The sequence below is a fragment of the Jaculus jaculus genome, chromosome 14 (assembly GCF_020740685.1).
Source record: "Jaculus jaculus isolate mJacJac1 chromosome 14, mJacJac1.mat.Y.cur, whole genome shotgun sequence".
Lineage (NCBI taxonomy): Eukaryota > Metazoa > Chordata > Mammalia > Rodentia > Dipodidae > Jaculus > Jaculus jaculus.
This window is the reverse complement of record NC_059115.1, coordinates 65,023,169-65,048,390: the sequence shown is the minus strand read 5'-3', so window position 1 is coordinate 65,048,390 and position 25,222 is coordinate 65,023,169. Positions and strand designations below refer to the sequence as shown.

General features: G+C 50.5%; 2 pseudogenes; both read right to left on the bottom strand.

Moving 5' to 3' along the window:
- Positions 1 to 10,789: 10,789 nt before the first annotated feature.
- LOC123454568 lies at positions 10,790 to 10,953 on the bottom strand (annotated as a pseudogene).
- Positions 10,954 to 11,333: 380 nt separating this feature from the next.
- On the bottom strand, positions 11,334 to 14,907 carry LOC123454663 (annotated as a pseudogene).
- Positions 14,908 to 25,222: the final 10,315 nt, after the last annotated feature.

The following is a 25,222-nucleotide window of genomic DNA, read 5'->3' as shown; positions in this document are numbered from 1 at the left end:
GAGATGGCTGGCACTGGAGGGGCGTGAGGTGCATGGCACCTCAAGCAATGTACCCACCCGTGCCAGTGCAGCTGATGTCGCTGTGACTCAGGCCCTTCCCATGCTGCTCAGGCTCCTGATTAGATCGGGGAGGAGATCTCTGTCTGGGACTAACTCATCTTTAACGACTGTGATATCTGCAGCATTTGTCATTGTCCCTTTCTAATAGGGAGAAGGTGTCAAGCCTGGAGGGGTCTGGGCAGGCCATGGGCTTTCTGGAATTCAGAGCCCCCATTGTCTTCCACAGCAGCAGGTCAGTGTGCCCACAGAAGGCCTTAAACAACGAGTTCATTTCACAACACATGCAGCAGATCATTGCCCAGATGGCGTGAAGATGCCTGGACTTTGTATGTTGGGAAAGCCTGTCCCCTCACTGTTGAAGGGCAGGTCCCGTGGTCTGGGCTTCACCATTCTCCTGCTGCACTCCCCTCTGGCCTTGTGGGGCAGAGCTGCAGAGAGGGGAGGGGGAGGGGAGGGAGGAAATGTTTTTCTTCTTCAATTGGAAAAAATAACAGTGGGGCCTGAGCTGCACTGGAAAGAGGGGCTCTGCCCTCCCGTGCCCCTGGGCTGGACCTGGCTAACGTTTTCCCTGCAGGAAGTGGTCCTGACACACTGGCACCTCTGAGTGGCACATCAAGGACAGGAAGATTCTGGAAGCAGAATGCCAGAGGATCCCATGGGGGTCTGCTCTCCCATTCTCTCTGGAAGCTTGGTATGCCAACCCTGCCTCTAGCTATTGCATCTGTAAGACACTGGAGTTCCAGTGTGTGTGTGTGTGTGGGGGCGGTAGGTGGGAGGACATGAACTTCAGTTTCCCAGATCTGAAAGGGAGGTGTGGATCCCACATCACAGGGCTGCTGTGGGCTGGAAAGTTAGGCACATGTCTGGGTGCCTGGCCTGTTGCTGACTTGCTGGCCCTGGAACTAGCTTTCTTCTCCCTGAGGTGCCTTCTCAGGAGATCCTTCCAGGCCTGGTTGGCCAGCTGTCTAAGCAGGTGACCTTCATATTGGGGACCTTGGTGCCAGTTACTGCTGCATGGGTGCCAAGGCTCAGACGCCTGTACAAGGTCACATAGCGCCTAGGTGGTCAGAAGCAAGCCCCGTGTGCTTCCTTGACTGCTTGACTCCACACTGCAACTCCAGCCATTGCTAGTGCATCCACTGGGGTTGCAATGCTGCCCTGAGGCAGCCCTGCACACTGACATGTTTAGGGAGTTCCCACAGGGGCCAGGCCCCCTTTCAGTGCTCTGGGCCCTGCCCCCTGCATTCTGGAGGGTCCTACCCCAGGTCTTCTCTCCTCTGTGTTTCCTGAGGGGCTGGAGGAAATGGTTTTCATTCCTGCGTGTGAGTACCCTCTGCCAACTCTGGGCATGTCCTTGACCTCTGTGGTCAGGGGACTTGCCAGCCGGCGTGGGGACCTGAAGCCCCCATGCGCCACGGCAGGCGCCTGGATTGTGAGCCCCCGCGTGGCCTCTTTGTGCTCTGTGAGTTGGATAATGGGCAGCATTCTTAGACGGTCAGTCATGGGTCTGGGCCCAGGAAAGGACTCGGCTCCTCACACTGAGGCCTCTGTCCAAGGAGGCTGGGAGGGCAGGGCTGCCCCAGGGGCCCCCACCCACATTCCTAGGCCACCATCGCCAAGTGACAGCCACCCCAGCAGACTGGCAGGCAGGCGCTCATGGGAGCCAGAGGTAAGCAAGGGTAGCCAAGCCGCATGCCAAACGCTTTCTGCGTTCTAGCCAATCCCAGGTCCACACCATGGCCCCAGTGCATGGATGAGTAAACTGAGGCTCGGGTGAGGAGCTGGCCTGTCTGGCCTGTTTCAGAGGACATGGAGAGACACCAGGGATAGCAGTGAGCACACCCTGAGGCCTAAACTGAGCAGTGGGTGACAGAGAGCTGAGCCAATGGGAGCACCCAGGCAGAAGTCCCATGGTAGGGTGCTGGGTCTGGTTCATTGGAATTTCACCTTCTTCAGGCAAAGACACAAAGTCCATTTGCAGAGGGAGAGACTGAGGCTCTGAGAGGAGGTGGCCAGCCTGGGACCACCAAGCCACTCCAGGTGGAGCTAGGGCTCTCCCCAAGATTCTGGGGCTCCTGGTGTCCCTGGGTGGGGGGAGGTGCTGTTGGGACCCGTCAGGCTGTGGCTCCATCAGCCTGTGGCCCTGTGCTCCTAACCCAGCTCTGCACTTCCTATCTGTGTGACCCCAAAGGGCCCCCTGGACTCTGTGGGCCCATTTGCTCATCAGTGACAAAGGCCTGCGTCCCCTTTTCCAGACTGTGGGGACAAAATAAAGCAATGTTTACAGGGCACGTGGCCAGCCCCTGCCCTGTGGAACATATTTAGTGACACTCATTATTATGTGTCATTGACCTTGGAAACTTTTCCCTGCCCCACCCTGGGCCTGTGGAGCTCAGATCTCCCTCGTTTTGTCGTGTGCCCACAAAAGATGGCCCCTGATAGCAACCCTGGGCCAGGGTGCCACACCTAGACTTGTGCCCACTCGTGCCATCTTTGACCCATGTCCATTGTGGCATGGGACCTATGCCAGCCTTCAGCCCAGGCAGCCAGGGCAGGTCTTTGCTGAGGAGGCCCTAGGCTTCCCTTAGCAGCCCTGGGGCCTGACTCGTGGTAGGCATTCCTCCGGCATCTCAGTGTCCCATGTTTTTACCACCACCAACCCCCCCCCCCCCCGGCAGAGCTTGGCCTCACCATGAAAATAGCAGCAAGAAGTTGTAGAGGATGTCTGTAATTCCCCACAGAACACTGGAGGATCATGAGTTTGAGGCCAACCTGGGCTACAGAATGAGACCCTATCTCAAAACAAAACAAACAACCAAATCAAGCTGGGTGAGCGTGGTGGCACACGCCTTTTGTTTTTTTTTTTTTTTTTTTTGAGATAGGGTTTTACTCGAGCCCAGGCTGACCTCGAATTCACTATGTAGTCTCAGGTGGCCTCAAACTCATGGAGATCCACCATGTCCGGCTGACACATGCCTTTAATCCCAGCACTTGGGAGGCTGAGGAAGGAGGATCACTGTGAGTTCTAGGCCAGTCTGCAATTAACTCCAGGTCAGCCTAGGCTAGAGTGAGACCCCTACCTAAAAAAAAAAAAAAAAACCCTCACTAAATAATAGGGCTGGGCCTGGAGAGATGGCTTAGCGATTAAGCACTTGCCTGTGAAGCCTAAGGACCCCAGTTCGAGGCTCAATTCTCCAGGACCCATGTTAGCCAGATGCACAAGGGGGTGCACGCGTCTGGAGTTTATTTGCAATAGCCGGAGGCCCTGGCGCACCCATTCTCTCTCTATCTGCCTCTTTCTCTCTCTCTCTGTCCGTCGCTTTCAAATAAATAAAAATAAACAAAATATTTAAAAAAAAATTAGGGCTGGAGAGATGGCTTAGTGATTAAAGCTCTTGCCTGGGAAGCCTAAGGACCCATGTTCAACTCTCCAGAGCCCACAGAAGCCAGATATGCAAAGATGAGGCAAACGCAAGGTGGCACATGCCCTCAGGTGGCATAAGTGTCTGTAGTTTGATTTTGGTGGCTGAGGCCCTGTCATGCCAATTCTCTCTTTCCCTCTTGCTCTCTCTAAAATTAAAAAAAAAAATCTCTCTACCTATCTTTCTCTTTCTTTGTTGCTCTCAAATAAATAAAAAACAAACAAAAATAATTTTAAAGGGTCTGGAGAGATAGTTTAGTGGTTAAGCACTTGCCTATGAAGCCTAAGGACCTCGGTTCAAGGCTCAATTCCCCAGGACCCACGTTAGCCAGATGCACAAGGGGGCGCACGCGTCTGGAGTTCGTTTGCAGTGGCTGGAGGCCCTGAAGCACCCGTTCTCTATCTATCTGCCTTTTTCTCTCTCTGTCTGTTGCTCTCAAATAAATAAAAAGAAACAAAACTAAAATTTAAAAAATCTAAATAATAAAGCCAGGTGTGGATGGCTGACACTTGTGATCTCAGCGTTTGGGGGTGGAGGTAAGAGGGTTCCTATAAGTTTGAGGCCATCCAGGGCTAAAGAGTAAAAACTGCCTCAGAAACAAAACAAGCAAGAACAAGAATAGCTAACATGCTTGCAGTCCTTCCCTGGGATGGGCCTGGTTCTAAACCTACAAGAGCCTCACCCCAAAGAAGGTGTCCCCTGTGGGTGGGGAAGCTGACAGGGGGAGTTGAGGTGTCTCGCCTGAGGTCTTCGTGGGTGCGTGGTGAAGTCTTCTTAATGAACTTGGGTATCCAAGACTCCAGTTCCAAGGGGCCCCATGGTTTCTCCAGGCCTCAGCCTGGTACACACCCCGCCCTGTAGGACTCCCCAGGTCCTTATGTCCTCACCCCATGGCTCCCTGGGTGACCCATGGGGAGCACACCATGGAAGCACCAGGACTTCGACAGGCAGGTAAGGCCGGGCCCCTCGCCCCGTCTACCCCCCCCCCCACACACACTAGGAGGAGGGCATGCCACCACAGGAACACATCTGCTGTGCAGACAGCGTGGTCATGTCAGTCGGTGTAGTCCTCCCCCTGGGACATTCAGAAACCCTGCCTAGCTGCCTCCCTGGCTGTTCACCTCACAGAGCCAGGACACATTGGGTCACTCTGCCTGCTTTGTCCTGAGAGAGCCCTGGCCTCAGACGACCCCTCACACCTGCCTGCTGGAGGATTCTGAAGATCTCCTCTCCACTTCTCTACACACAGACGACCCTGAACAAAGTCAAGTACAGGGTGAGTCCCTCCCTGACGCCATCAGGGCTTGACAGAACTGGGAGCATCCGGCTTCGGATGCCACGGTGGCGGGCAGGCACAGGCCTTGTCCCCAGTCCTGCCTCAAAGGGAGCCCATGTTTAGTCACATGACTCGTGAGATCAGTGGGCAGCACCTGTGGGTACTGAGTAGTTCTGGAAGGAACACTTCAGCTGAGATCTGTGGAGGAGCTAGGGAGATGGAGAGAGAATTTCCAGAAGCCTTGAGGGAACAGAAAGGAGGTATATATAACAGACCAGTGGGAGAGGAAGTGGTTGAGGGCTGTGGTTGGGAGCTATCAGGAGCTAGAGGCCCAGTGACTGGTGTTCAAGGGGACCCAGGCCCTCGGAGACCATCAAGACTTGCTCCACTGGGCTGGAGAGATGGCCTAGCGGTTAAGGCGCTTGCCTGTGAAGCCTAAGGACCCAGGTTCGATTCTCCAGGTCTCACGTTAGTTCGTTTGCAGTGGCGCCCATTCTCTCTGTCTGTCTCTCTCTCCCTCCAGACTCTGTCTCAAATAAATAAATAAATAGATAGATAGATAGATAGATAGATAGATAGATAGATAGATAGATAAAAACAAGTTAAAAATTAAAAAAAAAAAGACTTGTTCTATTGAGGCCACAGCCTGATCCTGCCGTCCCTGGGAATGGAGGAAGGCTTTCCTCATGGACTATATGATTTTGTTTGTTTGTTTGTTTGTTTGTTTTTCAAGGTAGGGTCTCACTCTAGCACAGGTTGACCTGGAATTCACTATGTAGTCTCAGAATGGCCTCCAACTCATGGCAATCCTCCTACCTCTACCTCCCAAATGCTGGCATTAAAGGTGTGTGCCACCACACCTGGTGGACTCTATTTTTGTTGTTGTTGTTGTTTTTGAGGCACGGTCTTGCTCTAGCTCAGGCTGATCTGGAATTAAATCTGTAGTCTCAGGATGGCCTCAAACTCACAGTGATCCTTCTACTTCTGCCTCCCGAGTGCTGGGATCAAAGGCATGCACTACCACGCCCAGCTTCTATGATTTCTTAAAAAGTATTTTTTAGCCTGGTGTGGTGGCGCACGCCTTTAATCCCAGCACTTGGGAGGCAGAGGTAGGAGGATCGCTGTGAGTTCAAGGACACCCTGAGACTACAGAGTGAATTCCAGGTCAGCCTGAGCTAGAGTGAGACCCTACCTTGAAAAAGAAAAAAAAATTATTTATTTGAGAGAGACATAGAGAGAGTGAGTATGGAGCACCAGGACCTCCTGCCATTACAAATGAACTCCAGACACATGAAGCACTTTGTGCATCTGGCTTTACATGAGTAGTAGGGAACTGAACCCAGACCACCAGGCTTTGCAAGCAAGTGCCTTTAAGCACTGAGCCATCTCTGTAGCTTATGGACTCTGTGATTTTTTTTAACTTTATTCATTTATTTGAGAGAGAGAAAGAGGCAAAGAGAGGGAGAGAGAGAATGGGCGCTCCAGGGCCTCCAGCCACTGCAAACAAACTCCAGATGCAAGCGCCCCTTGTGCATCTGGCTTACATGGGTCCTGGGGAATTGAACCGAGGTCTTTTGGCTTTGCAGGCAAATGCCTTCACCACTAAGCCATCTCTCCATCCCGGACTCTATGATTTTTATGAGCCTTGGTAGCCACGCTCTGCTTCAGAGGTTTCAGTCTGAACTTGGGCTTATACAGTCTTTGAGTGGTCTTGCTCTGGTCTTGGATGGTCTAGCCTTTTGGCCTTGTGCAATCCAGCCTCTGACCTTAGGTAGCACAGCTTTGAAACTTGAGCGGTTCAGCCTACATTTCCTTGGCTAACGCGTCATCTCTGCTAAGGAACTTGGAATGTCTTTAGGGACTTTCATATGACACTATCAGTTCTTGCTTGAGAGCAGCACCGACTGCAGCTCCCTGTCTCAGGATGAGCCACCATCTTTTGCCCGTGTTTCCCCCAAGACTTACTCATTTTTCCCCAGCTTGTGAGTCCCAAAGGCCCAGAAACCCCCTCAGTGCCGTCAGTTCTACCCACCTCCCACCAAGCTCCTCTTAGCCAAACCCCTGTGGGATTCCATGTCTGCACCCCACACCATGCATCTATGTCTGACTCTGGACCCTCTGCCACCCAGGGGCCATTTCAAAAACTGTGTGTTGGGGCGCACTTGTGCACCCACCTCACCGGGGGAAGCTAGACTCACAGCAGGCTTACCAGTGTGAAAGGAGGATGGAGAGGTGAACAGATGGCTTCTGTGCCTCCAGGGAAGGTAGACAGCAGAGAGGTCGCGGCCTCCGTGACATCCCTACCTGCCACTCCCACCTTTCAAGGAATCCCCCATGCCCTGACCAGGCAGGATGATTGTGTTTCTTCAAGATTGACACATGATGACAGTTCCTTCCCCATACCACAGTGGGGTGGGGGGGCAGTGTGAGACCCATGCAGTGTGTGCCTGGGCTTGGGCACACCCCCACCTTGGGAACCCAGGCAGAGTCCCCATCTGCACGTGGGGTGAGGCTGCTTCTCCAGGACTCAGGGGAGCAATGTCACCCCTGCCCAACCTCTGGTCCAGTCTTATAGGTGGACTCTGAGCAAGAGAGCCCCAGCCAGGGCTGGAGAGATGGCTGAGCAGTTAAGCACTTGCCTGTGAACCCTAAGGACCCTGGTTCTGGGCTCGATTCCCCAGGACCCACATTAGCCAGATGCACAAGGGGGCGCACGTGTCTGGAGTTTGTTTGCAGTGGCTGGAGGCCCTGGCGCGCCCATTCTCTCTCTCTCTGCCTCTGTCACTCTCAAATAAATAAATAAAAATTAACAAAAATACATTAAAAAAAAAAAGAGAGAGCCCCACCCAGCCCGGGGGCAGTGGGGATAGGTACTGCCCTCATACCAGCCAACCCCACCTTTCGTTCTCTCACTCTGCAGACGCATTTCTTGAACTCCTGCTGTGCGCAGCACAGCGCCTTCCATGCTAAGGATCCAGATGCGGCAGTGAAACAAACAGGACAGCCAAAATCTCTGCCCCAAGGGGCTGACATTCAGAGCAAGAGTCAAGACAATAGCTGCAGGGAGGGGGGGGGAGGGCTGTGGGGATCAACGGAAAAATGAGGTGAGGGGTGGCAGGATATAGGTTATGGCTATAGATGGCTGAAGCGTTTCTGCTGAGGAACTTGGAAGGTCTTTAGGGACTTTTGGATGACACCATCTCTCCTTACTTGAGAGCAGCCACTGACTACAGCTGGCTGTCTCACATGAGGCTGGGTCCCTGTTCCCTTGTCCAGGCACTCATGTGACCCCAGTGTGACTGCCTCACCCACCAGTCCAGCAGGATTCTGCCCTGCCACCCACATCCTCTCAGAGCCTTCTGCACATAGTTAGGTGATAATTTGATTATCTGCAGGCAGCAGAGGGCAGGGAACCCCTTGGTCCCGTACACTGCTGGGATCCCAGGACAAGCTCTCTGTCCGTGCCTCTGCATCTGCATGTGGGCAGTGGCCACAGCCTCAGGTTGTCTGGTGTGGGGCAGAACACCGACGTGGGTTGTCCATGTTGGCTGTGAAGCCTGCTGAGGCACAGACTGGGGGCAGCCTTCTCAGATGGAGCCCCCAACACCAGCCAAGCTGTCAAGGGAGCTATTTCCAGCTCTAGGCAAGAGGAAGTGAGTCATGGCCTGAGCAGGCCTGCAGGACGGCACCTGAGGTGTGATGGAACTCATGATCAGGTCGGGAAGGAAGGGCGGGCCCCCTCCTGGGCTGCAGGAAAGAGTCTGGAGGAAGATAGGAGCGGAGACCCTCTCCTCAGCCTCAGCCTCAGTGGCGTAGCTCCCGGAAGTGGTGAGGTCAGTACAGATGTGTTGCCAGCCGGTATCTGGGGCCCAAACCTCCAGCCCAACTCACCCAGACAGGGGCTGGGCCATCTGCAGGCTGCACCTGCCATTATCGCACTCACTGTCTATGGGCACAAAAGGGTTTTGCTGGCCTTTATTTAGTTAGTTAGTTTTTATTTTTTTTTATTTTTGGTTTTTCAAGGTAGGGTTTTACTCTAGCCCAGGCTGACCTGGAATTCACTATGTATCTCAGGATGGCTTCGAACTCACCGCGATCCTCCTACCTCTGCCTCCCAAGTGCTGGGATTAAAGGCATGTGCCACCACACCCTGCTGGTTGCTGGCCTTATATTACAGAGAGAGACCAGGGCTTCCAAGGACAGACATCAGTGGGTAGCTGGGGATGAACCCAGTGTGACCTCAAGATTTCTCTGGACCCCAAGTCTCAGGGGCCACAGTGAGGTGTGGAGCTGGCTAGGATGGAGGGGTCAGAGTAGACGTTCTAGTCCCAACCCAGCCTCGACCCACAAATAGTCGTTTCTCCCTGCTGAGCCTCAGTTTCCAATCCTCCATTCAAGAGCCAGGCTGGGATCAAGGGGGTTGCAAAGGTCTCCCTCACATTGGCCTGGGGCTCCTGGGTCTGCCAGGGTGGCTCTGGCTGAATGAGGCAGTCCCAATCCCAGAGACTGGGTAGTGCAGGCCAGCTGTGGGTAGCCTGTCAGAGGTGGGAGGACTTGGAGCACTTTCGCTTCCTCAGTGGACCCGTGTCATTCCCACCCTAGCTTCTCTAGTCTCACTTCCCCACTGCTCCAGAGCTGGACCCTCCCTGCATGCAAGGAAGTACAGGACCGGGACCTGGGCTCTGAGGAGCCGTCAGCTTCAGCTATGCACTGTCCTCAATAGTGGACGTCCTAGGCATAGGGTCCTGGGGAGGCAAGACAACACTGACAGCTTCTAGAGATGGTGGTGGCGCACGCCTTTAATCCCAGCACTCGGGAGGCAGAGGTAGGAGGATCATCATGAATTCGAGGCCACCCTGAGACTATATAATGAATTCCTGGTCGGCCTGGGCAAGAGGGAGACCCTACCTCAAAAACAAAACAAAACAAAACAAAACAAAACTTGGAGCTGGGCATGGTGACGTGTGCATTTAATCTAAGCACTTGGGAGGTGGAGGTAGGAGAATTGCTATACATGAGTTTGAGACCACCCTGAGACTACATAGTGAATTGCAGGTCAGCCTGAGCTAGAGTGAGGCCCTACCTTGGAAAAACAAATAAATGAGAACAAATAAATAAAAGTAAATAAATAAACTAGGGGGAGGGCTGGAGAGATGGCTTAGTGATTAAAGGTGCTTGCTTGCAAAGCCTAATGACCTAGGAGTTTGTTTGCAGTGGCAGGAGGCCCTGGTGTGCTTATTTTCTTTATTCTCTTTTCTCCTTGCAAATAAATAAATAAAAATATTTTAAAAAATAAAAATAAGCTTGGCGAGGTGAGATGCTGTAAGTTGAGGATGAGGTCAGATGTCAAGGCACAGCAATGGCAGCCAGGGAAGCTGGGGAACCACAGGGCTTGGGGGTGTGTCACTTGGATTATCTTGGCCCAGCACCTTTTCCTTGCCCCAAGGGACAGACTCAGACAGACAGATTCAGTTGGGGTGGGAGATGGAGGCCCAGAGCAGCCACCTGCCCGAATTTTCCCCAGAACCTTGTCACATCACAGGTGGAGTCAGTGGAACCACTGAGCTGAAGCCTCTCAGCCAGCCCTTGTCTTGTTCTGTGCCTCAGTTTCCCCTGGTTGTTGTAAGGCTACCACTTGGGGGCATAGCCAGGCACACAAGACAGGAGGCATAAGCATCAGTAGCTATTTGCTGGACATTGATATTGGTTTTAAGTTTCATGCATGTGTTTGGAGACACTGGGTACAGAAAACAGTGATTGTTGGTGACCTTTTTTTTTTCCCCCCCCAAGGTAGGGTCTCACTCTAGCTCAGGCTGACCTGGAATTCACTATGAAGTCTCAGGGTGGCCTTGAACTCATGGCAATACTCCTGCCTTTGCGTCCTGAGTGCTGGAATTAAAGGCGTGCGCCACCATGCCTGGATTCTATCCTTTTTGTTTTTTTAAGGTTTCACAATTCATTTATGTACAAAGAACTAGCATGATATTTCATTGGATGTATGGTCTTGGAATAATCCATTCTAGGAAGTCGCTTAGTCCAACTTTATTACGCCGATGTCCTTTGTGGACCAACACTGCCTGCGCATGTTCAGCCCGTACTTCCCCATCAGCCACGGTGTGTGGAGCAGATGCAGCAAGAGTGGGAACCGTGGCCGAACTTTCGCTGGAGACTCCAGTAGAGCTGCTGGTGACCCATGTAGCCTTCAGAAGTCCAACGGAAAAAGGTGTTTTTTTTAATATAAAAATCATTTAAGGGCTGGAGAGGTGGCTTAGTGGTTAAACGCTTGCCTGTGAAGCCTAAGGACCCCAGTTCGAGGCTCAGTTCCCCAGGTCCCACATTAGCCAGATGCACAAGGGGGCGCACGCGTCTGGAGTTCGTTTGCAGAGGCTGGAAGCCCTGGCGCGCCCATTCTCTCTCTCTCCCTCTATCTGTCTTTCTCTCTGTGTCTGTCGCTCTCAAATAAATAAATAAAATTAAAAAAAATCATTTAAATATGTATCTTTAGAAACTATAAGCTATACATGATTTGCAAAAGGAGACTATACCAAACAATGGCCAAAGAAGAATCCTCTGTTCTACTGCTTTTTCTGGTCACTCAGAAATACAATGTTATCAGCTATGATTGTTGTTGCTTGTCGCTGCACATCATCATCATTATTATTACTATTATTATTATTGTTTTTTTGAGGTAGGGTCTCACTCTAGCCCAGGCTGACCTGGAATTTACTATGTAGTCCCAGGGTGGCCTTGAACTCTCGGCAGTCCCCCTACCTCTGCCTCCCTAGTGCTGGGATTAAAAGCATGCACCATCAGGCCCGGCTGCACATTATTTTTATCCATGTAGTCACCATAGTCTACTTTCTCTTCCACATAAGTTTAGAACCCCGTTTTCACATACTAATAAGTCACATTTCTGAGGCCTGGCCGGAACACTGATATTCTGTGCCATGTTGTCTTTTGACTGACAGCATGTATTTGGTAAGCTTCACTGTCACCTGATCACCACATCTCATTTGTTGCTAAAGAAAATATTGCGACTGGGTTTTTTTCCTTCCACCTGTTTCATGACAGGGTCATGACCCACTCACCCAAGTAACTGCACAGGATTCAGAGATCTTTCGAGAACGAAACTAGTGGCTACTTCAGACTCTTGTCTTACAAATTGACGTATTACCTGTAATACAGGTCTTCCAAACACGGCTTCAAGTTTGTTTCTTGCAATCTAAATCTTTAGGCTTTTCTGATGCACTACACGTGACGGCTCCAGACTGACCTTTTTTAAAATTTTTTTAAATTATTTTTTTATTAGTTTGTACTCAGTGAATACAGTCAAATTGGTATCATTGTTAGCCTCCTCCCTGATCTCCCCCCTCTGCAGGGACCCTACTCGTTGGGGAATATGGGTCATGCTTTGTGAGGTTAGCCATCAGTTATGGGTAGGAGGCAATGTCTCTGTGTATCATGACACAATGTGTGGCTCTGACATTCTTTCTGCCCTCTCTTCCACAAATTTCCCTGAGCCACGTTGGGTTCATTTTAGGTCTGCTTCAGTGATGAGGTCTTGGGAGCCTCCGTATCTCTGGATATCTGGTTTGGTAGAAGTTGATTGTTCTCTGTATCTATCTTCTTCACCCTTGTGCTGGTACCAGGTTCACCAAGAAAACAGCACTCTTGCTTGTTTCCCCAATTATCCTTAGTTTCAGCTGGGGCTTTTGGAGGTATGATGAGGTGGTTCTCTCCTTAGGATCTGCATCTATCTGAAAAAGAGAGGCAAATTCTCCAACGCAGAGTAAAGTTAGCACCAGATAAATGGTATAACCCTTGTGTGTGCTGTTTTGTTTTGTTTTGTTTTGTTTTAGAGAGAATGTAACATGTGTAGGTCCTCTTGTAGCCCACGATTGGTGGGAGCTTGACAATGGAGAGTAGGCTCATTTTTGGATATGATTCTATCTTGCTTCCCAGCTCCAGCTGACCTTTTTTTCAAAAAATATTTTATTTATTTGAAAGAGAGAGAGAAAGAGGCAAAGAGAAAGAATGGACATATTTGGGCCTCCAGCCACTGCCAGCAAATTCCAGGTACTTGCACCACCTTGTGCATCTGGTTTTACTTGGATACTGGGGAATCGAACCTGGGTCTTTTGGCTTTGCAGGCAAGTGCCTTAACTGCTAAGCCATCTCTCCAGCTCTGGTGACCTATCTTTGATATCACCTGAAGCACAAAGACAGTACTCAGTGGGTGGGTGACACCCACTGCCTCCCTTGTATCATCATTAAGACTTGAGCATGGGACAAAATGAAGCACAGGTCAGAGCTGTCACCCTTCTGGAACACCAGTGCCTTCCCAGGCTGGACTAGGTCGGAGTGACAGGGAAGGAACTTGGGAAAGCCATTACAGGACTACAGCCGCAACAGGATCTACGGAGGGCCTGAGTCCCCACCACGATTCAGTGGCAAGGCCCTGGGATGTCCAAGGTGAGGCATGCAATGGTGATGGTGGTGGTGGGGAGGCTGGGGGGGGGGGAGGTCATGCTGTTTTTGGTACCAGCAGGTGAGTGGTGAGATGTGACTGCAGGGGGATGGGGGTTGTTCTCCCCACCTCCATGACACTGACCTCACAACAAGAGCCCAGACCTCAGCACCCCTGCCCTGCCCTGCCCAGTAAGGCCTTCCCTTACTGAGCTTGGGCTCCCTGGGCTTTCTTCACTGGTGCTGGTCACCTTATGCCAGCTGAGGCTGTTATTCCTATTTTGCAGAGAAGAAAACTTGAGGTTCAGAGAAGCAACCTCACATCCCAAATACACACAGGCAGAACTGCCCATCTGTTCCAATGTCCCACCTTGACCTTCTGCCCCCTCCATAAATCTGGCTTTCCTCTCTTTTTTTCCTCCCAACTCCCTCACTATTAAGACCCCAAGCAGACTCAGGGCCAGGAGTCCAGGCTGGGCCCAGGCTCCACTCATCTGGCACCCTCTTGTGAGCCATCTTTTGACCCAGTGCTTGGCCTGGTCTCACACAGAGGGGAGAGCTACGTTCCAACATGCCAGTCCACAGGGCAGGGGGGCCTGTAACTTCCAGAGGCAGGAGAGTGCGCACAGCAGCCTAGTCTTGATGGGGCAGGGAGGGACGGCCTGGGGGACGGTGTCTTCTCAAAGCACAGAAGAGCTGTCAGGGATGAGTTCAGGGACAACAGCATGTACCAAGCTACAGCAGAGGGAGCACAGGTCGCCCAGGCGACCCTCCCCAGCCCTGTGAAGACCTCCCTTTGGCCCACACCCATCCTCTCTAGCCTGAGGCCGGAAGGAAGCCGAGGTGGGAATCTAGCCCCAAAGCTCCCAGATGAGGAGAAACTGCTCATAAGGAAAAAAAAAAAAAAAAAAAAAAAAATCCCACATTAATCCCATTGTCTCCACTCCCAGATCCTGCCTGAAAAACAAAAACAAACTCAGGCTGCAGCTGGAGTGGTTTTCTCTGGCAAAGCGCTCAGCTGGCCAAGGAGGAGGCTGAGTGGGGACACCAGCTCGGCTTGGGTGAGGTAAAGGCCACCAAGTGTCCCTTCTAGATCCCAGCCACTTTGTGCTGCTACCCTAGTTTCAACAGCTTGCCTCGCTCCAGCCATGTCTGTGGTGGTCTTGAAGCTGCTAATGGGGACAGAGGGAGGAGGGTCTGCAGGGCCTCCCTGTCCAGCCACCACACCCACACTTGGCACTTGGGAACTCACACCTCCCTACAGCTCCTCCCCGTATGCCCCATTGCCAGACATATCCCCTTTGCCCACCCCAGTCTGGTTCCTAACAGAAGACAGGGAGGTCCAGAGGCTCTTGAATGATGGGAACAGGACAGGAGGTGCAGCCCATGGAACACTGGCCCCAGGACCTCAGACTGGGGCCAGGTTCCTTGATGCTATTCCTGACCCCACCAGGGCTGCCTCCACCCTCTGGTTCACCTGGAACTAGCTTTAAACCCGCCTGGCCGTCTGACAGCGTTCTCCTCCAGGCATACTAGTGCCGGAGGAGAGGGGAAGGGCCATGGATGATGTGTGATGCCCCCCTGAGCCTCCTCCCAACACCCCCCCCAGCACTCCCACTTGATGGTGGGTCTAGGCAGGGGTTTTACAGCTCCCCATGGTCCTCCAGGGAACATACAGGCCATAGTGGGGGTTAAGGCCCACACCAAGTGGCACCCTGGAGCCCAGGGCGCTGGGACGGGGGCTCTAGAGACGGGCTGCCCCGCAGGACCTAGTGCCTCTTCCTTCCACACTTCCCTCCAAGGCTGACCTCAGCAGTCCCCGGCTGGGCTTTTCCCAGAGCCCAGGCAGGAAACACAGGTCCCAAGTGTTTGTTCAGGCCAGGCTGGGCTCCGGGCAGGCGAAGCGGAAATAGCCACAAGATGTTTGTCCAAGTGGGGGTCAGGCTCCCCATGAGGGAGGAAGGGGAAGGGCTGGAGGAGTGGGGCCGAGTCAGCAAGTCCGGGCAGCCCGTGTCTTACTCACAGAGACACGCTGCACGCAGTAGGCTCTTGCTGGATGAGGACTGACCCAGGCAGGTGGCACCTCCTTAGACAGGGCTCAGGGCCGTACCCCAAACCTTTCTTCAACTTCTTTCTCCTCTCAGTCCTCCCTCATCATCAGTGGCTCTAGGACTCCACTGCCACCCAGGCCCAACACCTAGCTCCTGCCCTCATAGTAGCATGCCCTGCCAGCCCCATGCTAACTCCTCTCCAGAAGTACTGGGGTAGCGTGGGGGGGGGGGGGGCACCGCTAATATCTAAACCAGACCATGTCTCTCTCTTTCTCTCTTTTTTTTCGAGGTAGGGTCTCACACTGGCCCAGGCTGACCTGGAATTCACTATATAGTCCCAGGGTGGCCTCGAACTCATGGTGATCCTTCTACCTTTGCCTCCTGAGTGCTGGGATTAAAGGCGTGTGCCCCCCCATCTGTCCCCCAGCCTGTGTCCTTTCTTGCTCAGTACTGACCTAGGCCTCCACCTCCCTCAGAGCAAAGCAGCCTATGACTGGTTCAGTTGTGCCTTTCAAATCCAGAACCTCAGAGCATGAGTGTCTCTGGGGATGGGGCATTGAAAAGGTATGCAGAAAACAGTAATGAAGTGTTCATCTTTGAGCCCGGGTACGCATCTTGATCTTGGACTCGGGAACTGTGAGACTGGTGCCACCCTGGCAAAGGGAGACAACCATCTGACCTGCCCTAGCATCTTGGGCCCTGTTGACACTTCCCTTTGCCCTGGCAGCATGCCCTCTAACCACCCTGCCAATTCCTCAGACCTCGGCAGAGCTACCTTATATTAAGAGGCCTTCCCTGACCAATGTGTCACTGAGGTAGCGACTCTGGCACACGGTGGGCTTTTAAGAACAGGAAGCTGATTACTGGCTCAGAGTGGGAGGTTTAGGCGAGGGAAGGGCAGGGAGCACCGCCACCCCAGAAGTGACAGAGTGCGGTGGCTGAGCGGGGAAGGGAGCTGGGTGTGAGCTGTGGGAGAGAAAGAGAGAGGGAGAACGGAAGAGAGTGGGGAGAGAGGAAAAGTATGTATATAAAAGAAAAGCTAGGTGTGGTGGCACACACCTTTAATCCCAGCACTCAGGAGGCAGAGGTAGGAGGATCGCCCGTGAGTTCAAGGCCACCCTGAGACAATATAGTGAATTCCAGGTCAGCCTGGGCTAGAGTGAGACCCTACCTCGAAAAACCAAGGGTGGGGGGGGAGGGAACGTGGAATACAGTATAGAGAAATACAGTATAGGTGAATACAGTATAGAGAAATATACACCTTCAGGAAAGAGGGACAGAAGAAGAGAAAGAAAATGCCACCTGGGCTTTTTATTGCCCATTGGAGGGGAGGGGCTTGTGGAGGTGTGGGCTAGTTAGTGAATGCGCAAAGAATAAGCCAGTTTAACTAGTCCTTGTTGAGTTTGGAGTAGGGGAAAGGGGCCGATGGGTAAGGAATTCTGAGACTCAGCCTTGAGGTAGAATAGGGCCCCTGGTACTCAAGCCAGGAGGTCCCCCTGATGCCCAGGGGTGCAGTTGCCTATACACTCTGCTCTGCATGCCAAGCAGGCAGGGCCAGGTCATACCAGCCCCTCACTTCTGACCACGGCTTCAGTGTGAGTGCCAGCCTCTTAGAGCTGGGCATCTGAAGATGGCAGGAACAAAGGCTGGAAGCATTCAGTCCTAGGGCTCATAGGGCCTGGATTTTTCAGGTTTCCTTTTCTTTCTTTCTTTTTTTTTTTAATTTTAAAAAAAAATTTTGTTGTTGTTCATTATTTATTTATTTGAGAGCAACAGACATAGGGAGAAAGACAGATAGAGGGAGAGAGAGAGAATGGGCGCGCCAGGGCTTCCAGCCACTACAAACGAACTCCAGACGCGTGCGCCCCCTTGTGCATCTGGCTAACGTGGGACCTGGGGAACCGAGCCTCGAACCGGGGTCCTTAGGCTTCACAGGCAAGCGCTTAACCGCTAAGCCATCTCTCCAACCCTCTTTCTTTCTTTCTTTCTTTCTTTTTTTTTTTCAAGGTAGGGTCTCACTCTGTAGTCTCAGGGTGGCCTTGAACTCTAGGCGATCCTCCTACCTCTGCCTCCCGAGTGCTGGGATTAAAGGCGTGTGTCACCACACCCAGATCTTCTTTTCTTTTCTTTTTTTAGGTAGGGTTTCGCTTTAGCCCAGGCTGACCTGGAATTAACTATGGAGTCTCAGGGCGGCCTCAAACTCACAGCAATTCTCCTATCTCTGCCTCCTGAGTGCTGGGATTAAAAGGTGTGTGCCACCACACCCTGCGGGCCTGCCATTTTCAGAGGACTCCAACCTGCTCCTCAGCACAGAGGTTAGGAAAGTTCAGAAAGCTAGTGGGCTTCCTAGGAGAAGTATCCTATAGACACCTGGTTAGTCAGCACACTCTATGGTCCAGTCCACCCTGCAAATGACTAAAATAAAAAAGACTAGCAAGCCAGGTGTTGTGGTCCATGTCTATAATCTCAGCATTTGGGAGGAGGGGCCAGGAAGATTTGGAGTTCGCAGTCCACCTTGCCCACGTAGCGAGTTTGGAAACAGTTTGACCACAATGAGGATGCTATTGAGAATAAGGGACATGGGGAATTTGGGTCCAGTGCTAGGAGGGTGACATGGAGCAGCCATTTTGGAAAACAGCTGATAAGCTTTTTATTTTTTATTTATTTATTTTTTTTGGTTTGTCGAGGTAGGGTCTCACTCTAGCTCAGGCTGACCTGGAATTCACTATGTAGTCTCAGGGTGGCCTTGAACTCACAGTGATCCTCCTACCTCTGCCTCCCAAGTGCTGGGATTAAAGGCGTGCACCACCACGCCCGGCTCGACAAGTTTTCTTTTTAAAAAGTCACACTATGGGCTGGAGAGATGGCTTAGCAGTGAAGGTGCTTGCCTGAGAAGCCCAAGGACCCAGGTTCAACACCCCAGAACCTGCATCTGCCAGATGCACAAGGTGGCACAGGCATCTGGAGTTTGATTGTAGTGCAGACTCTGGCACACCAATTCTCTCCCACCTTCTTCATTAAAAAAAAAAAAAAAAAAAGTCAGACTATGAACTCAGAAGTCCTACATCTAGGTATGGTCATAAAACAAAAATACAAGTCCACAGAAACCTGGACATGAGTATCAATGCTATTCAGGACTGTGTCTGGCAAACAGATACATGCAGTGCGCAGAGGAAACACTAGCTGATCTATTCAACAGCAGAGTACTTCTCAAACAGAATGGCTTATAACGCATTCTTTTTTTTTTTAAATTGTTTTGTTTCTTTATTTATTTGAGAGCAACAGACAGAGCGAGAAAGAGGCAGAGAGACACAGAGAGAATAGGTGTGGCAGATCCTCCAGCCGCTGCAAACAAATTCCAGATGTGTGTGCCTCCTTGTGCATCTGGCTAATGTGGTTCCTGGAAAGTTGAGCCTTGAACCGGGGTCCTTAGTCTTCACAGGCAAGTGCTTAACTGCTAACACTCTCCAGCCCATTATATCGCATTCTTAAAGAGGCCTAGCCATAAGGATAAGAAGCAAGCATTTGTGAGGGGCTGGGATAAGTGCATTGACTGCTGGGAAGAGATTCTAGGGATGTGGGTTGTACTTTGTAGGGAAGCATTCATGAGGCATAATGTGTAAAAATGCATCAGATCTCAAATCTGAGAATTGTCTACTCCCCTCCATGTAATCAGCACTTCAATGAGAAAAAGTTTTTTTTTTTTTTTTTTAAACACACCAGTCTGGAGGATGGAGAGATGGCTCATCTGTTAAAGGCATTTACTTGCAAAGCCTAATGGCCTGCATTCGAGTCCCCAGTACCCATGTAAAGCCAGATATACAAAGTGGCACATGTTTATGGAATTTGCAGTAGCAAGAAACCCTGGTGTGCCCATTCTCTTTCTCTAAATAAATAAAAATATGAGGAAGAAAAAAACCACCACCAGTCCCTGCAATAGCCAGCCTGTGCCAGGCCTGGAGGAGGTGGTGCTGGAGACAGAGCCCATCAGGTAGTCCCCTGGCCTGCAGGACAGCTGGAGAGGGTGGGCGATGAGGGAAGAGAGGAAATGGCACAGGCTTCAGGCCTGCCAAGGTCCTTTCCAGTTCCCTCCAGTGTGCTCACACCAGGTCCAGGGAGGCCAGAGGGCAGCTGGGCATAAGTCTGGGCTTATTGTTCTCGATTCCCAGCCCCACCCCAACCCATTGTCCAGACCTGGCCATTGGGTGGACCCTGGGCAGGATGGGTGGGATGTGTGCAGCAGCCCCTCAGTGGGTTGAGAACAGTGGGTGGGAGGAGCACAGGCTGATCTGGGTGTAAGTCCAGGCCCTCCTTCAGTTTCCCTTGTGAGGATGGTCCCCTACTTTCCTTCTCAGGTCTGGTATGACTTGAGCAGCACCCCAGGCCACCATCAATCTTCTGAGTTTCTGATTCACACCCTTGAGGCCTTAGGCACCTCAGAAACCACAGTTCATTCCTAGTGGGTGGTCACCTGCAGCAGAGCTGGGGAACTGAAGGAATCAGAGATATGCCCGTGCTTGTCTAAGCTTGGGCTCTGTCAGGCATGGGGCACAGCAGAGAACTAGGTGGCTAGTGTCCAGTGACATGGACCAGCTCAGGTGGGAAAGGGGTGGGTAGAACAGGTCAGCCATCATAAATGTATTTTGTGTTTTTTTTTTTCTTCCTTTCGAGATAGGGTCTCATGTAGCCCAGAAGTCAAAATCTGGCCTCAAAGTCAGTACATAGTTCAGATGCCCTTGAACTCCTGATCCTCTCACCTCTACTTCCCCAATGCTTGGATTACAGGCATGGCCACTTAAATATTCAATTGCACAAGTAGGTGTGTGTGTGTGTGTGTGTGTGTACAGAAGGGACTCCAGGAGGAACAGGCAGCTCTGTAGGAGTGGAGGGGTGAAGGCCTAAAGTGAGGTCTAGGGCTGGAGAGAGGGCTTAGTGGTTAAAGCTCTTGCCTGTGAAGCCTACGGACCCAGGTTTAATCCTTCAGGTCCCACGTAAGCCAGATGTACAAGGTGGCACATGTGTCTGGAGTTTGTTTAAAAAATAAATAAATAGGGCTGGAGAGATGGCTTAGCAGTTAAGGTGTTTGCCTGCAAAGTCAAAGTACCTCAGTTCGATTCCCCAGGACCCACATCAGACAGATGCACAAGGTGGCACATGCATCTGGAATTCATTTGCAGTGGCTGGAGGCCCTGGCGCGCCCGTTATCGCTCTCTGTCTCTCTCTGTTTGACTCTTTCTCTCTCGCTCTCATAAATAAATAAATAAATAAATAAATAAATAAATAAATAAATAAATAAATAAATAAATAAATAAAGTGAGGTCTAAGGCAGCCTTGTGGCAGCTCGGACTTCAAGGGAGTGGTTGAGATTTTAGTTAAATTCAAGGTGATGGAGCTTGGACCAGCTACTTGCTTTAAGTATATTCAATCACTTTCTTCAGTTTCCCTGACTGTAGAAAGCAGTGGTTTGGGGGCTCTGAAATTCTGTCTACTCTCAAGCTAAGATGAACACAAATTCATTTCAGTTGGAAGAGGTAGACAGACCTAACTAAGCATGAAGGAAAATTCTCTTGAGAGAGGCTCTTTTCCTGCAGCTGGCTGATTGAGTTGCTGTCTACCCTAGGTGGCCGGTTTTTTCTGGAGAGAGGGTGTGCTTCCAAAAGCAGCCACCCGGTGGCAACAGAGACCAGGTTTGCTTTTTGTTTGAAATAATTTCAAAGTTAAAGAAAAGCTGTAAGAACTGTATTGAGAACCTTAGGGACCCCTGACTCAGATTCATTACATTGGCTGTTGCCCCACTCATGAGCAATATGCAAGCCTCCCCTTAAGCACTAGAGAGCAAATTGCACAGGGGTCCTTGAGCCCTAAGTCTTCTCAGTGTGCACTTCTCTAGAGAAAGCACATTCTATGACAACCGCAGGAGATTGAACCATAATACAACTTCTATTTAATTAGCAAAACCATACGCAAACGCCAACCATCTAAATGTTTATCATTATGTTCCTTTTCTAGTCAGGGCAAATTCGCCAGGACCAGCTTCTATAGCCATTTTTGTTTTTTCGTGTTTTTTTTTTTTTCAGTTTTATTTTAATTCATTTCACTCACTAAGCTTTCTTGGTCTAATTTCAGGTTTAATAGTGTACATATCAATTTTTAAATATTCAAGAGGAGGGTTTAGGGACATAGCTCAGTGGTACAGCATTTACCTAGCATGTGCCAAGACCAAAACTAACCAAACAGGGGGCTGGAGAGATGGCTTAGTGGTTAAGGCATTTGCCTGTGAAGCCTAAGGACCTGAGTTCAATTCCCCAGGACTCACATAAGCCAGTTACACATGGTGGCATATGCATCTGGAGTTTGTTTGCAGTGGCTGGAGGCCCTGGTGCACCCATTCTGTCTCTCTCTGCCTCTTTCTCCCCCTCTTTCTCAAATAAATTAATGAAAATAAAATGTTAAAAATTAATCAAGCAGCCAGGCATGGTGGTGCACACCTTTAATCCCAGCACTTGGGAGGATTGCCATGAGTTCAAGGCCACCCTGAGAATATAGAGTGAATTTCAGGTCAACCTGGACTAGAGTGCAACCGTACCTCAAAAAAAAAAAAATTTATAAAAATATATGAGTAGCTGGGCGTGGTGGCGCATGCCTTTAATCCCAGCACTTGGGAGGCAGAGGTAGGAGGATCGCTGAGAGTTCGAGGCCACCCTGAGACTACATAGTGAATTCTAGGTCAGCCTGAACTAGAGTGAGACCTTACCTCGAAAAACAAAAAACAACAACAATATATATATATGAGAGAAAAGCTTAAGATGTTCACAACACTCATTTTAGGTTTGAGCCTTCAGTCATTAAGGTAAATGAAAAACAAATGGGGGCTGGAGAGATGGCTTAGTGGTTAAGGTGCTAGCCTGTAAAGCCTAAGGACCCATGTTTGACTGTCTAGATCCCACGCAAGCCAGATGCACAAAGGTAAGGCAAGCACAAGGTCGCACATGCCCACTAAGTGGTGCAAGTGTTTGGAGTTTGATTGTAGTGGTTGAGACCTGGCATGCCAATTCTTTCTCTTTCTCTCCCTCTAAAATAATATATATACATATATTTTTTAAATTTTTTATTGGCAACTTCCATAATTATAGACAATAACCCATGGCAATTCCCTCCCTCCCTCCACTTTCCCCTTTGCAACCTCACTCTCCATCATACCCCTTACCCCCCTCAATCAGTCTCTTTTATTTGATGTCATCATCTTTTCCTCCTATTATGATGGTCTTGTATAGGTAGTGCCAGGCACTGCAAGGTCATGGATATCCAGGCCATTTTGTGTTGGAGGAGCGCATTGAAAGGAATCCTACCCTTCCTTTGGCTCTTACATTCTTTTCACCACTTCTTCCACAATGCACCCTGAGCCTTGGAAGATGTGATAGAGATATTTCAGTGCTGAGCACTCCTCTGTCACTTCTCAGCACCATGGTGCCTTCTGAGTCATTCCAAGGTCACTGCCATCTGAAAAGAGAAGCTTCTCTAACAAGCGAGAGTAGCATTAATATATGGGTATGATCATTAAGAGAAGTGCTTACTGGGCAGTTTGGTGAGCATAGTATATACATTTAACCAGATACCAGCAGATGTTACAAGCCTATGGTGCATGCTATCCCTGTTGTATGTTTTCAGTATCAGGGATGTATTTTCTCCCATGGAGCAAGCCTCCAGTCCAATTAGAGAGCGGTTGGTTTCCCCAGCCCATTGGCTCATTTGGCCTGGCTGGCCAAATTTAAGGCCTGTAGTGTCCACTGTTGAGTATTTGGTGATTTCTCTCTCTCCCATTGAACTACATGCAGCTTAGCTTTTTCCAGCTTTCTGTCAGCTGGTCTACACAGAGGAGGTTTTCAGCTCAGCTTCAGCAGGATTTCTCAGTGACCTTGCAGCCCAAGTATGTGGAGTCTTCAGCAACAGAGTCCTACCATCTGTGGTGGTTTGATTCAGGTGTCCACCATAAACTTAGGTGTTCTGAATGCTAGGTTCCCAGCTGATGGATATTTGGTAAGTAATACCTCCTGGAGGGAGTGTATTGTTGGGGGTGGGCTTATGGGTGGTATAGCCAGTTTCCCCACGCCAGTGTTTGGCACACTCTTCTGTTGCTATTGTCCACCTTATGTTGGCTAGGAGGTGATGTCCACCCTCTGCTCATGCCATCGTTTCCCCCTGCCATCGTGGAGCTTCCCCCTTGAGCTTGTAAGCCAAAATAAATCTCTTTTTCCCAGAAGCTGCTATTGGTTGGGTGATTTCTACCAGCAATGTGAACCGGACTGCAACACCAACTATTCCTGGTGGTAAACCAAGGGCCTCAGCAATGGCCTGTAATATTTTGGGGCATCAGGGACCTCCCTGGACAACAACTCACTGGAAGGTATCCCATCCCTGGCACTATATTGTATATATGGGTCTGGGTTACCTCACTAAGTATAATCCTTTCCAGATCCATCCATTTCCCTGCAAATTTCATAAGTTATTTTTTTTTTTTTTTTGAGGTAGGGTCACACTCTGGCTCATGCTAACCTGTAATTCATTCTGTAGTCTCTGGTAGGAGGATTGCCATGAGTTTGAGGCCACCCTGAAACTACAGATGCACAAGGTGGTATATGCATCTGGAGTTCTCCTACCAGTCCTGTGTGTGTGGCCAGGCCTCCAGCTCGGCCATAGATCCCTAGTCCGCCCTTTTCAGTGCTTACAGCCTGTGTACTTCAGTTTTTTTTCTTGCTGAGAGAACTAAGGTGGCTTTAGAGACAGGACACCAAGATTCAGAAAACACAGGGGGCCTGACGGAGGATACAATTTGGCCTCACATGCTAGGTCAGAGTCCTTCACTGAGCTCGCTTCTGGGTCCCTGGAGCCTTATCTTGAGTCTTCTCTAGAAAGATGGAGCAGAAGAAGCAGGAGTTCTAGAGTCAAACTCAGCCCTAAATTTTGCAGACTGATGTTGCAATTGACTAGTGAAAGGACTTGTCCCCAGGGCACAACCTAAACGCAGTGCTCTTTAGAGTAGATGTAAGACTCAGGCGTGGAATAGCGGTGCTGGGCCATGATGAGAATCCCAGAGCTCTCTATCCATCCCCCGGTTCCCTGAGAGTGTCTCCTGGTACGTTTCTGAAGATAGCACTGGGCAAACAGAGCATCATGTCTACTGCTCACTCCTCTGCTCATCACCCAAGGCCCCTTCCTCACAGGGCGGTTTCTTTCCTCTCCCCATAAACCCTCTCCCTAGGCCTCACTCCTTAGCTTTGAGCTCCCAGCCGTAGGTGTGTGCAATCCCCCCTTTCTTCCCTCTGTCTCTGGTGCACATCCCCCTTTCTCTCTCTCTCTCTCTCTCTCTCTCTCTCTCTCTCTCTGCTCCCTTTCTCACTCTCCCTGGTTACAACAAAGTCTTGGGTCCAAGAAAATGGCCATTTTGGTCTTCCATGGAGAACCGTGCAACCTAGCAGGTCACACAGGAGATGCAATAGACGGAGGGTTGTAAGTTACTCTCATTAGTGAGCACCCATTATCTGCCACACATTGTTCTGACCACTGGGAACATGGTCCCAAGTGGCAAGTGTCTGCCACTATGTTAGTCCAGAAAAAGCCATTACCAGTCAACTTCCTACGTGTATTCACTTGCAACTTTCTGTTCTTTATAGCCGGGATGTTCTTTTGCTGTCTCTGTGGCTTCTCTAACACATACTGATGACGCCCTGTGCACATGCTTGTGGAGACAAGAGGAGAACGCTCTTTTGCACTTTAGCATTGATTGTTTCTCCAGATGGAGTCTCTCAAACTGAACCCAGAGCTGCTTTTTTTTGTTGTTGTTGTTTTTGTTTGGTTTTTCCGTCAGACTGGCTGACCTGTGAGCCCCAGCAATTCTGTCCCCTATAGGACTGGGGTTACAGGCATGAGTGACCACCACCAACTTCTTA